The sequence below is a fragment of the Schistocerca cancellata genome, chromosome 5 (genome assembly GCF_023864275.1).
Source record: "Schistocerca cancellata isolate TAMUIC-IGC-003103 chromosome 5, iqSchCanc2.1, whole genome shotgun sequence".
Classification (NCBI taxonomy): Eukaryota; Metazoa; Arthropoda; class Insecta; order Orthoptera; family Acrididae; genus Schistocerca; species Schistocerca cancellata.
In genome coordinates, this window is record NC_064630.1 from 389219941 (window position 1) to 389225400 (window position 5460).

At 45.3% G+C, this 5460-nt stretch overlaps 1 pseudogene; it reads left to right on the top strand.

Annotated features, from left to right (window-relative positions):
• Nucleotides 1–2043: 2043 nt before the first annotated feature.
• Nucleotides 2044–2161, top strand: LOC126189899 (5S ribosomal RNA; annotated as a pseudogene).
• Nucleotides 2162–5460: the final 3299 nt, after the last annotated feature.

Consider the following 5460-nt stretch of genomic DNA (forward strand, 5'->3'; position numbering starts at 1 on the left):
TCCTGAATAAGACCAATCTGCTTTCAGATTAAAGTATGCGGCGTTACTTGTTGAACGCTCCTCGTACTAGAGAAAACTGACACATGAAAGTGTGTAAGGGATAGGGAGCGAGAACACGAGGTTGTGTCTGTGTGTGGGGGGTGGGGGGGGGGGGGAGGATGGTTGGGGGACAAGAGGCACAAGTCCCTTGTGTTCACAAATGTTTTCTAAGCGGTGTTCACACTAGAGAGAAAAACACGACGGTGTATAGAAGAGGAAGAACATATGTACCGATGTACAGAATATGGTAATAATAGTTTCATGCGGCTGAATAGCTTGGTACAACTATTTAACCTTGACGCCACTTCGGAGATCTGTGTGTCCGTAACTACCCAGTTATCTAAATGGGGAAGGGGGACCTGTAGTTTAACATGAAATGCGAACCATGTTTCGATTCTCGCCAGTTTCCACTTCAATGAGAGGTGAATTCCAGATTAAAAGCCAAACCACGAAATTTGTGTACTATCGGGGAATTGGTCTAACGATCTTCAGGTTCGAGGCACAAGTTTTATCATTTTCTTTTTTTTTTTCACCTTCTGTCTTTCAATCTGTTTCTTTGGCACTTGGTTGTCAATTGTCTTGTGTAGATGTCGCGTAGCATCGTTCACAACGTCCGACAAGCAAAAGCGCAAATATTTTTTTCTTGCCCAGTTTCGGTTGAAAAAATGCGAAATTTATTGTGGAGTGTCGTGGAACATTTTCATTTCAGCTCCAGCAGTTTGATGGAGTTCTGATATGTGACGGCGCTATACGTAGCCTTCAAAATGGCGTCTGCAAGGGAGGTGCATTCCAAGCAGAGAACTGTCACTGAGTTTCTTTTGACGGAAAAGCAGAGCGTCGCAGGTATTCATAGGCACTTGCACAATATCTACGGAGACCTGGCAGTGGACAGCAGGATGAGTCGTTGATTGAGGCATCAGTTATTATCACAACAAGGTTGCGCAAACCTGTCCAGTCTCTCTTGTACAGGTCAGGTTCAAGCACCCTCAGATAATTGAAGAAATGCCTTCACGTGTTCATTGTCGCAAAAATGCAAACGAACTTCCCCTTCTCTATTACAACGTAAGGCTTCACACAAGTTACACACCCGAGACGACCCCACGAAACTCCATTGGACTGTTTTTCCTCATCCAACCTACAGCCCGGAGCACCTTCCGACTTCCATCTGATTGCCCAATGAAAGATGCACTCCACGGGGACCGGTATGTGGATAATTGGGAGGTTATTGACGCAGTAAGACGTTGGCTCCGACGTCGACCAGTGGATGGTACCATGTGGGCATTGATGCCCTCCCTGTAAGGTGGCGTAAGACTGTCACGTTGAATGGAGATCAAGTTGAAAAATATGGTTCTGTGGACAAAAGAGTGGCGAATAATATGGTGTATTCGAACCAGGAATAAAAACGATGTGCTTTAAAAAAAAACACGGTTGCAGTATTTATTGAATGTCCTTCATTATATGTATATAAAATTTGGCTAAGCTACTCTGCTCTCCAGAGTGGATGCGGATGTTTGCTGTTTTTCCTGCCAGATGGACCCTGCACTGCAGCTGACCAGGTCGTAGCTCCTAACATTCCCGCAAAATGTCACTCCAAACGCCAATTAAATGTGGAATGGATAATAATACATGTATTATTCCAGTTAACAAACATCATAAAAGGTCCAGTTGGGGAGAAAAACTCGTGAAGTCGCAAATTTTTGTACTATGATAGGAGGGAGTGCTATGAACAAGATACTAAAAGTCCTGGCCGATTGGGTGTGAGCGTTGTGTTAGTGGGCATAGCTTCTAAGTTCAGTTTCTTACGTTGTTATCGAATAACTCAAAAATCGCGGCTTCTAGCGAAAATGTTTCCTGGTACAAAATTACACTACATTAAATTTCCTGCAAAAAAGGTCCTATTCATTTTTTTCCTGTAGGACGCTGCAGGGAATGAAGAATCTTAGATTATTAAAAACGTTGTTTTAACGGTATAAAATTAAGGTGCATCTCTATATGAAGTAGGTAGGCAACGGCCTTGACGCAGTGGATACACCGGTTCCCGTCAGATCACCGAAGTTAAGCGCTGTAGGGCGTGGCCGGCACTTGGATGGGTGACCATACGGGCCGCCATGCGCTGTTGCCATTTTTCAGGGTGCACTCAGCCCCGTGATGCCAATTGAGGAGCTACTCGATCGAATAGTAGCGGCTCTGGTCAAAGAAAACCATCGTAATGACCGGGAGAACGGTGTGCTGACCACACGCCCCTTCTGTCCGCATCCTTAGCTGAGGATGACACGGTGGTCGGATGATCCCGATGGGCCACTTGTGGCCTGAAGACGGAGTGCTTCTATAAGAAGTATGCTAAAAACAAATATTAAATGTATGTAGTACGTCTAACTGCAGTATAGTCGTATTAAGGGATAAATAACGTCCAGGGGTGCAGCACACTGCACAGGGTGGGGATGTGTGTGGTTAGAAGCGTGAGGGAAGCTAGGATTTCGGATTGTGTTCATGTACTTCCCCCCTTTATTGGTCTGCAAGCTGAAGACAGAGTACGTCATTCTCCACTCTTTCTACGCCACTACGTCATAACAAGCAACTACATAGTGTTTCACAAAGAAATATGCCTAATGTCTAAAGCGTGCCTTATGTATCACTGACGACGCAGCGTTTACTTTCCACAAAACGTGCTGACGCTATATTCTATGCAGATATGAGTTACTAATAACACTAAAGTAACAAACGCACGCGGACAGTGTCTCCGTAAATCAGTGCACACTGTTCTGCACTAGCAGGTGGGAAAGTGATTCTTAGTTATCTTGTACTGCAGTACTAGTGTTCGTACGGGAAAGTCAACTTCCGCCACCACGAACGATGTTCGCTTTTCGTTTTACAGATAGGTTATTCCTCTCCAGCATTCCATGTTTCCTTTCCATATGTGAATAGACGAAATAATTTCACTGAGCACTTTGAGCAGTGGTAAAAATTGTTGTTTTGAAGAGCGCGTCGCAGCGCGTAGTGTGAAACAGTCGCCCCCCGTTTCTGGCGATGGCGCCCCTGTGGCAATCGCAGCTTTGGTGTCTCCCCCTGGTGGAAATTTAAGGGGCGCTATAAGCTCGCCAGGGGCAGGGGGGGGGGAGTCTGGTCAGTTGGTCAGCCGGGACAGTGCGGGGCAGTCAGTGTCTGTCTGTCGTCCGGAGTGCTACTATGTGTTAGGCAGACATTCTGCTCGAGTTTGTTCAGGCAATGGTCAATGGCGGCTGGTTCGATCGGTTGGTCGGTCGCGCACTGAGACTCAAGATGACTTGTCCGTCTTGAGCGTCGGCGCATGTGAGGTCGCCAGGTCAGTCCAGTGGGTCGCGCCGTATAGCGAGGGGTAGTGGCTTCGCGGTCAGCACGAGAGCAGCAGGAGTCAACCCACGACATCGGTCTGGCCGGGGCGAGCTGCGACGCCGTGAGACGGGAGATCGGCCGCTAGGTGCAATTCTTATTTCAGTCGACGCCACACTGAGTGACTTGCGGGCCTGTGATGAGGATGAAATGATGGTGAGGACAACACAACACCCAGGCCCAGAGTGGAGAAAATCTCCAACCCAGCCGGGAATCGAACCCGGGCCGCTTGCATGGGAGGGGAGCACGTTACCACCCAGCTAAGCAGACGGACAGGTGTTACCTAATGAGTGAGGATAAAAGGAAAATGTCAGCAGTTTATATTCGTAAGTAAAAGGCTTAACACGCTGAAGAAGCAGCAAAAAGGGTGCAAAAAATTTGAACAAGTAGTTAAAGAGCAGCTTTTTGTTATATTTTAATCTATTTATTTATTTAAGAAATTTTGTTTAAGAAAATTCGCTGCTTCTTATTTATTTTTCGTACTTTTAGTTATGATTTCCAGTGGTTTTATTTAGGTTTTAGCTTCAGTCTTTTAAAAGCTAAAGAATATAAGTCTTTAGTTTTAAATACCACAGGAGAGCTAGATATATATCCCGAAGCGTAGATCTCGCTAGTACTCCCCGTCGGAACTGCTCCACCTGAAATATCTAAAATGTTTATTTCGTTACGAAAATCGTTCGGTACAACTAGGTGCTATGTTGTGTGATGCATATGGATTGATGTACCTAACCTTTTTATCAACGAAAAGTTTATTGCTTCTGAGATATTCTCTCGAAGAATATTGACCGTGAAAAGATGCAGGCTCGCACTGTCATTCCACACTGCACCTCCGATTGATCTACGTCACGTGATATCTGAAGAATATTTGTCAAACCTTTTATAAATTGATAAATACAAACCTTGAACGCGTATTATTTTCTTGAAATTGTTTATTGTGCCATCCACTAACTAAACATTCACAATGGAGCTTACTAGAGTAGCACAACAATAGCAAAATCTTCAGCACGGAACGTCCAATTCACGCAGGCAGTTTATACTACTCTCGGCATTAATAATTCGCCGCACCTGAGTCAAATTTTTCACCATTTACGAACCATTACAGCTTACTAAATTCACAAACTGGATAGATTAAGAGTTCCCGATTAACTGGCGACATTCGGCCGTTGTACGTATCAAACGATCAGATTTACTTAACTTGAGCCAACACGACACGGCTGGTAGAGGCACCAAATTGCTGGCCGATCTAGTCGTCGTCTGACGATGGAAGTGTCGCCGCAGCAGAAGGAAAATACCTCTGGACTCAGGAAACAGGAACGCGTCGTCCGCTGGCAAAACTAACCTGACAACACACACGAGAAGGGAAGAGTAATCTGTCCAAATAAGGCTACTAACGAGAATGCCTAGGATGTAGCCAACATTAACTTATTGTGAAAGCGACTGCACACACAAACTTAACATTCCTTAAAATTTCTTAAAAATTAAGGGATGAAATATCAGCGCCTGCTAATGCAATGACTAGGGCATACTCATCTACAAAGGGTACTTTGCCTTCGATGCAAACCGTGTTACAATTTCAGTTTGATCAACTCAATTTATAACAGATAATGCTCGTACACTTGCATGGAATATGGCCCGGGACAATAAATGACTCGTACATCAGTTACACTATCCTGATTACCATACACACAATCATTCAGAGCGCATTAATATTACAGATCCAATTTCACATTAACGCAGACGTGGCCTGACAATGTCAAGTACTCAAAAGAATTAAAAAAGCAACACTTAACTCCATTCAGCTACGAAGGAGCCCTGACTTCCAGGATTCCAAGCCGAGGTGTTATTGCCTCCAATCCGTACAAGCGGTCTTCAAGGTGCCGGAAAATTTAAGCTTGCAGACATGACGTCCACTACTCTTCCCGCAGCTCGCCGCTACCAGTCCTTTGACGAGCCGGCGAGGCTTGTCTCCGACCGATTTAACCACTCGACTCTTCTCGAGGCCCGTGCCAGACAGCTGGAGCCCCCAAAAGCATCGCCTTGCCAACCAAGTGC